General features: G+C 37.9%; 1 pseudogene; it reads left to right on the top strand.

Annotated features, from left to right (window-relative positions):
* The first annotated feature begins 6,468 nt into the window (after positions 1–6,468).
* LOC101416020 (receptor-binding cancer antigen expressed on SiSo cells pseudogene) lies at positions 6,469–7,099 on the top strand (annotated as a pseudogene).
* The last annotated feature ends 1,880 nt before the right edge of the window (positions 7,100–8,979 follow it).

Raw genomic sequence — 8,979 nt, 5'->3', positions numbered from 1 at the left:
TTCTTTTCTAGGTCCCAATGAATTTTGGCTTCCGGCTGATCCCTGTGACTTTCTCTCTCTTGTCTATCATTCCACTTATAAAGGACTCTAGTAAAATGATTAAGACCCATTCTGACTAGGCTGGGCCATACCTTAACTGAAGTAACTTCATCAAAATTTCTACTTACAATGGATTTACACACACACAAAAGGAAGAGATTTAAGAACATGTTTTCTGAGTTACATACAGCTTCAAACCATCACACACCTACAATCTCTCTAATAAACATTAAAAAAAATAAAAAATAAAAACCCCGATGCTGTGTTTAACTGTTGTAAACAGGTAAAGCTGATAACATAACAAAACTTTTAGTGATTCCATCACCCAAACCCTTACTGTACTTAACCGAAGACTCCCTCCTGGCCAATGAACAATTGAACTGTAACCAATCATCAACAGACTATCTAGCCTGGGTCTGTCCCATCCAGAACACTAGTTTTCAGTGCTTCATTAACATAACCATCCAAGGCCCTCCTCCCCCCTCCTAAGGCACTTAACAAAATTCTTCTCCCCCTCTACAAACTAGTCAGTGAATTTTATTTTACTGGTATTCTCTTGTCTGGCTAAAGAATAAACTCTAAGCTCTGCTTTCTTTTTAAATGCTGAAGCTCTGGTCATCTTTGTTTTATTTTTTACAGCAAGTGACTCTAGGATGTCAATTTAATAAGTTTACTTTTTCTTCCCTGGACAAGGACTTTAGAATTCAGGAGACCTATATTCTAATCCTGATTGTACCCAAGTTGCTGGAAGGTCTTGGGCAAGCTATTTACTTCTCTGAGGGTCAGTTTTCACATCTGTAAAGAGCCAGGAGGTAATTATCCCTACCCACCTCAATTGACATAATGGCCATGAAGTTGCTTAGTAAAGCGGAAGGTGGATACACATATAAGCATTTTTCATTATGTTGTGAGATTTTCTCAATAATGTACTCAATACCCTTAGTTTTGTTTTCCATTGTCATCAGAGCCTGCCAGTAAAAGCCTGCCACCTTGGCATGGTCCAGACTCTTCTGGAACCCTCGCCAACAGGGCGACCATCATTGTTTTGGAATTACTCTGGCTGAGTGGAATAGCAGAAAATATTCCAGGCTGGAAGATCATGGATTAGATAATTAGATGATTACAAGAATATAGTATAAACGCTCCATCAGAACTTGGAAATGACATTGCAAGTCCATGTGTGGCTTTACAATAAAAAATGTTCTAATCCCTGGAATGAACCATTGGCTTATAGCAAATCTGAGTTTTCCCAAAGGGTGATCCAATGGAAGTTGTCTGTGTGCTGAGCATCTCATAACCTGCCACAGACAGATAGCGAACAGCTGATGTCAGTGTCTAACGGCCCGAGGAAATAAACTGCTGTTTCTGGTAAATAGGTGGTAATTTATGCTGAATTATTTGCTAAGGGAAAAATTAGTCTCTGCAGTGTGTGCAGTATTTCTGAAGAATAAAAGATAAATGTTTTCTGTTTAAATAAAATCCTGACCCCAACGCAATTATTACCGTAACATATCTGACATACTTTCCCAGGACTTACAAACAGGATTTTTGCTATGAATATCCAAAAAGAAAGTAGTTATCTAGACTTGGTTTAAAAGAGGCAAGCAGAGATGGAACTTTATGGAGAAGGGAAAGGAATTTACCATATCTAGCATCTACTGTGTGCTGGGCATAGGGCTATACATTATACATATTAAACTTTTCCTCACAATAGCTTTGCGAGGTAAGTATTATGCCCTCATTTTGACAAGATAGGACAATGTGGCTCAGAGCAGTTAAGTGGCTTCCACAAAGTCACAGAACATAGTTTATGGCAAGAGCTGGGATTCAAACACAGGACATGGTCTCTGACATGTCTTCTTTTGTAGATGACTCCTCTATACCCCTCCACTCCCTCTCTCTACCCTCTCCATCCTCCTCTGCATCCAGGGCCAGGGGCCCCACTTGCCTTCTGGCTTCCAGTTATGTTTGGTCAATGGAGAGTATTGGCAGGACATGAAAAGGAAGGGAGAGTGTGAGGCCAGAGCATTTATGCCCCTCTGCCCAGCTCCCTCCTGATTCCTAGATCAAAAACCTTAGATCCTGTCAGCCCATCCTCTTCACACATCACATTTGTGATGTGCAGTCTGGTAGGCACTCCCTCCTCCTACCCACAGCTCCTCAAATCACCTATTTTCTGTGTTCGCTACAGTACATTTTAGCTTGACTGGTGTGTAAGACAGCAAGGCTTAAACAGGATTGCCCCTCCATTTTGTTGTCATTGTGGTTGTGGTTGTTAGTCCTGATGCAAAGGAAGTTGCTGAAAATGGACACACTCTATCTTACACTGAAAATGTGGGCAATGACCGTCTATCTGAATAGCTTTTGGTACAATAGTTTAGAGCTGGGGTTCTTAACCTTTTTTGTTCCATGGACCTCTTTGCCAGTCAGGTGAAAACCATGGACCCCTTACTAAGTCCACACTATACTGTGTATTATTTAATAAATGTATCACACCCACTCCAACACATCCCCACAAGAATAATGTTTTTTTGAATTTCAACTCAAGCTCATGGCCCCTTGTTAAGAACCTCTGGTTTAGAGAGTATCTCTAAACTCACTAAAAAACAACAAAAGCGTTTTTATGAGAAAAAGCACCTCACTGAGCCAGACATGGTTTCTGAATGATGACATTCAGAGTGTGGTGAAAAACAGAGACAGAACCTGACATCTACGTGGAGGTCTCTAGTATTATATCCATTACTTCTATTTAATGAGACATTGGAAACAAGATGTGTGTCTGGAAAAAAGGCTAAACATGAAGGTACAGTAAAGTCTTATGAAAACACCTAATTGCTGATGAAACTCTTGCCCCTGAGCTATTTTATGAAGCTACTGAAATTGGTCTGTTTTGGCGGCACTTGCTAACTCTTGCCCTCTCAGTGAATCCATTACCCATGATTTTAGAAGAATGAAGAGGAAATATAAATAGAACATTAAACAGGACAGAAACAAAGAATATTTTTACACATATTAATGTTATAGGCCCCCCAAAAATCTTTGGCAAAAAGCAAATGTAATAGTCCTAACATTTTTCAAAGGTGTCATAATGAAATTGATTTCATGTTTTGTACTTGAAATGACAAGGCATTTGGAATCATCATCTTACCTGGAGGTAGCAGAGTTTTCTATTATTAGATAATTATACCACTTAACATAAGAAAGGGAGATAGAAACAGGTGATACTTAAAAATATCTTTCTAATGTGAGATGGAATGATAAATGAATTTACTAACCATCTTGATTTGCTTGAGTTTTCACTTTTTTTCCCAGGGAGTAATAAAGAAGAAACTGAGGTTAACTGAAGCAAACTGATTTACCAATAATCGTTTGTGGTGGTGATAAAACCCCCTGCCCCAACCTGAGAGGAAGAACTGTGACAGAGAGTTCAAGCTGACACTAGCAAGGCCTGCTGACCTTCCCCAAATAGCTACAATCCTGCTTCCACATCCTCCTTGCTGATTAACATGCTGGGCCTCAAAGACACCCTGCCCAAGCAGCCCCATAGTCCCTGTAGCCCCTGCAGCTCACGGAACACGTGGACTAACCATAAATCATGTCCCCTTTACCCCTCCGTAGTCCCCCACACCTTCCCTTTGTCTCAAGCAGCCATAGAAGATGCTGCCCCAGCTCACCCCTTTCAACAGAAACCTCTTTTGGTGCTGCTCGTACATTAATGCAACTTTAGCTCAATAAACTTGCTCTGCACCTCTTTTTAAAGTCTGTTTTATTTTCAGCACATTGACCATATAAATATGAGGTTAGTTTTACTTTCTGGGTTTTGTTCCACTGATATATGTGTCTAACTTTATGCCAGTGCTGTACTATCTGTATTACTATAACTTTCTATTAAGTCTTGATATAAGGTAGTGTAAGTCCTCTGATTTTATTTTTCTTTTAAAACACTGTTTAGCCATTTTAGATCCTTAGCATTTCTTTTTAAAATTTTAGAATCTGCTTGTCTATTTCTATTAAAAGAGCAACTTGGCTTTTGATTGGGATTGGGTGGATTCTATAGATCAGTTTGGGAGAATTACCGTTTCAACAATACTTACTTTGTATGCTGTGATCTTGCTAAACTTACTTAGTAGTTGTAGGAATTTTTTTTGTAAATTCCTTGGGATTTTTACATAGACAATCAGGTTGATTGTGAATAGAGATAGTTTTATTTCTTCCCTTCCAATCTGTAAGTCTTTTATTTATTTATCTTGCCTATTGCACTGGCTATTGCTTCCAGTATGTTAAATAGAAGTGGTGAGAGGGGACAGAAAGTCCAGACTTGTACCATTAAGTATGATGAGATCTGTAATTTTTTTGTACTTGCCCTTTATTAAGTTGAGGAAATTCCCTTCTATTACTGGTTTTCTGAGCATTTTCATCATTAATGGATAATGATTTGGCTGAATGCTTTTTCTGCATTAACTGATTTTTACACCTTTAAGCTGTTAAGGTAGATTATATTGATTGATTTTCAAATATTGAACCAGTATTACATTAAAAGGACAAAGTCCCTTGATTGTGGTGTATTCTTTTTATATATCACTGGATTCACTTTACTAATATCTTGTTAGAATTTTTATATTTATGTTTATAAGGAATATTGATCTATAGTTTTCTTTTCCAATACCATCTTTGTCTGGTTTCGATATCAGGATAATGCTAGCCTCATAAAGTAAGTTTGGCAGTATTCCCTCTGCTTCTATTTTCTGGGAAAAAAACATTTGAAAATCGTGTTATTTCTTCTTTAAACTTTTGCCAGTTTTGCCAGTGAAACCATATGGACTTGGAGCTTTGATTTTCAGAATATTTTAACTATATTTCAATCTTTTTAACAGCTATAGTATTATGGAGGTTATCAAGTTCATCTTGGGTAAGTTTTCATAGTTTGTGACTTTCCAAGACTCAGCCCATTTCCTCTAAGTTGTTAAGTTTATTTGTGTAGAGTTGTTCTTAGTATTCTCTTATTGTCCTTTTAATATATCCAGGGACTGCACTTTTAAATGTTATTGTACTTCCTTCTCTCTTCCATAATTCCCAGTAAGAAATCCATAGTCACTGGAATTGCTTTTTGCCTATAAATAATGTGTATTTTCCTCTGATTGCTTGCAAGTTTGTATTTTTGTTTGTTTGTTTGGTTATTGTTTTAGCAGTTTGATATATCTGGGTATGAACTTCCATGGGTTTATTCTGTTGAGGTTCACTGAACTCCTTGTGCCTGTACATTTATGTTTTCACCAAATTTAGGAAGATTATAGCTATTATTTCTTCAGATGTTTTTTCTGCACTGCACTCTTTAGCCTCACCTTCTGGGAATCTGATGGCATTAATGCTAGACCTATGGGTATCAACCCACAGATCCTGTAGTTCTGTTCATTTTCTAAAATCTTTCTTCTCTCTGTTGCTGACTTTGGATACATTCATTGATCTGTCTTCAAGGTCACAGACACTTTTTTCTGTTGTCTCTGTTAAGCTGTTGAACTCATGCAGTGAGATTTTTATAGTTTTATGCTTTTTAGTTCAGATTTTCTATTTGTTTCTTCATCAAGAGATGAATAGATAAACAAAGTGTGATATATACATACTGTGGTGGTTTGGAGCTATGTCCCCCAGAAAAACTTAAGCCGTTCTTGTGGGTGTGAACCCTTGTAGATAAGACTTTTTGCTGAGATTACTTCAGTTACAGTGTGGTCTAACTCAATCAGGACGGGTCTTAATCCTATTACTGGAGTCCTTCATAAGCAGAATGAAGTTCAGACAGATAGAGAGAAAGCCACAGGGAACAGCAGAGGCTGGAAGTTAACTAGACTATGAAGAGAAAAGAGAAGCCAGGAGAGGCTGCAGTGTAACTGAAAAATTCTTGGACCAAGGATCACTGGCAGCCAGTCCCAGAATGCCACAGTTTTCTGGGAGAAAACATTGCCTTGTTGACACCTTGATATTTTCCTCTTCCTAGCTTCAAAACGGTGAGCCAATAAATTCTCCTTGCTTAAGCCAACCTGTTGCCTGCCAAAGCTGTATTCAAGTAAGCTTTCCTAACATAAATATGATTGTGTCACTTCCCCAGTTGGCACTCATCAATTACTCCCCACTGCCTATTGAAAGAATTCCCAGCTCTTAATTAAGACATTCAAGACTAGGAAGGGGGATGGGTTTCCCAAGGAGGAGGAGACCATGGCAGCTGCACGGCACCAATGGCGGCTGCAGCAAAGCACTTGTCTGGCTTTGAATGAACAGTGCTGGGACTGAAGGAGCAAAGTATGAGCTCCAGGAAGCAATCAACACTGTGCACTTTGGCCTTGTGTGTACACACTTGCGTGCTGCGGCCCGCAACAGCTCAGAGCCTCTGCACAGCAAATGGGGGATGGAGAGGGGTAGCTTTTGAGTCCCACCATGGCTATCACACAGTCCTGGTTATTTAAAGTTTATATCTGCCTAGCAACAGTATTTTCATTCCTAAAGAGGTTAATATGCAGATCTGAACGGAAGATGGAAATTAAGTGAAGACCAAATAACTTTGCTAGCTACAGTTGTTTATCAGTTCTTAAGTAGACAACTGTTGAAGAGTGGACTTCCTAGGATGAAGATGCACCCACAAGTGTAAAGACTGACAGAGGGAATGGGAACATGGCAACACAACAAAATGTTTTGGAACAGCTGGAACCTGACTATTTTAAGGATGTGACACCAACTCTAAGGAAGACTTGGAAAAGCATTATCAAGAAGAGAGAATCATTAACTTTTGGCATCCCAGATAGTAGCACAGGTTTCTCTAATAGATTAGCAGCTAAACAAGATATGCCTCTTATTCATCAATCTCTTGACTTCAGATACCTGGCAAGAAAAGACCAGTGCATGGGAAGAAGAAGATGACATGGCCTGGCAAGCAGAAGAAGTTCTGAGGCAGCAGAAAATAGCAAAGAAAAGAGCAGCAGAACAACAAAGGAAGAAAATGGAAAAGGAAGCACAGCAGCTATTGATGAAGGAACAACAACAACAAAAAATTGGTGTGCAACTTTCATAACAAATGATGTCAGATGTAATAGTGCCAGTAGGAGGAATCTGAGCTCCACAACCAAGCAACATTTGTAAGGATTTAAGAGTATTTTCAGAACACAAATGTACTGCTTGATTGTAGTGCATTCATCAGGACATTCAGGACACCAGAATTCTCTCAAAGTACTTTGAACTCTTAATGGTTGAAACTTAAAAAAGCAAAAAAGACTTATGAGACAATAATTTATTCAGCATGATCCAAATATGAGACAGTTGATTACTGTAGAGAAATAATTACAAATGAAATATACTAGTACCTCTTCAAGCTAGTGTTTCTAGCTAAATAAATGGGCGTAAATAATTTTATGGTAGAAAAGGACTCTGCTGTTACGCTTTCCTTCAGTGTCCATAATGATGAAATAAATAATTTTAAATATCCTTTTGCTTCCATGATTACCTGATCTAAATCAGACAAACTGTAGGCCTTTAACTTCCTTTTTTTTTGTTGTCAAAAGCCAGTGTTTGCATATATTTCCTCTAACTTGAAAAGGTATTGTTTATGTTTGGTATAACATTAAACAATTTGATGATTTTGGCTTTTGTTCAAGAAAATGATATTAAATGCACTAATTTTATTATTAAAGAAAAAGACCCTTTGGCATCCAATTCTTGAATCCTCTTCAGCTCATCTCCTAAAGGGTCCTGTCTTAGGCACCAGTTCCACGGAAGTTGCAATATCATTACTTGTCTCTGTAAGCTGGCACATGCTCTTCCATCTTTCTGAAATGTCTCTCTTCACTGTGTCTAATGGGCAAATATCTGCTTCTTTAGATCCAGTATAACCATCTCTTTGTGAAGCCTTCTGTGGTCCTTCTCCTTAATCCTTTGTGCCTACTGAATGCTCAGCAAACCTCCAGAGCAGTAGACCTTATACCCAATTGCAATTGTATTTTACCTCTCTATCGCTCCTTTTTAAACTATGAGCACCTTAAGAACTAGGACCATGACTTATCTTTGAATCTCCAATGCCCGATACAGTGTCTGCCATATGATGGGTGCTTAATAAATGCCCATGTAATGAACAAACGAATGAATGAATGAATGAGGTAAAATTTAACATATTGTTTACACTTAGGTTTCAATTTAAGTCATCCAATATTTAAAAATTCTTGGAGAAAATTATGAACTTTTGTAATATTTGTTATATCTTCTTCTAATGAGAAAGAAAGGAAGGTGTTGAATTAAAACCTTACAGAAATACACTAACAAATTCTTGATTTGGTGGGGGAAGCTTCTTCATGCACAATTAACAATCTTAATGAAAGTGATTCAAGAGTGACTGAAGCTACAAGGAGGTTAAAGTGGCACAGATTCTTCCTGATGCAGAAATAATAGTCCAAGTTTCAATGCTGGGAAGTGAAAGAGCACAGAGAACACTGATAAGGACTGAGAGGATTCGGTGATTGAGACCAAAAGCTTGAGAAAATGTTATTTCAGTCTTCAGTATAATAATGAAATGTGCAGTCAGGCATGACTCCCTGAACTCTTCCCTTCTGAACCATCAAAAAATAACAAAACTATATTTAATATAGGTTTTGAATTAGTATTTGATTGTATTTCATTTATAAGCCTTTGAAAACTAATTTACAGCTGTTATATATGGTAACTCTTAATTAACTCCTTAGTTTATCAGCTCATCACCCCATCTCTAGCCAGTCTATATAAGAGGAAGTCACTATATATTAAAAAACAAAACAAAACAAAGAGCAGATAAAAAAAAAAAAAAGAAAGAAAAAACCCAGTTACTCTCATACCTGTATTATCTCCTCTGGCACAAAGAGTTACTCTCTTAACTTGGATGGGCTTTGGCTTGACATATAGGTGGGTGACTAAGGACCAATGGAGACT

The sequence above is a fragment of the Dasypus novemcinctus genome, chromosome 4 (genome assembly GCF_030445035.2).
Source record: "Dasypus novemcinctus isolate mDasNov1 chromosome 4, mDasNov1.1.hap2, whole genome shotgun sequence".
Taxonomy (NCBI): domain Eukaryota; kingdom Metazoa; phylum Chordata; class Mammalia; order Cingulata; family Dasypodidae; genus Dasypus; species Dasypus novemcinctus.
This window is presented reverse-complemented; position numbering and strand designations above follow the sequence as displayed.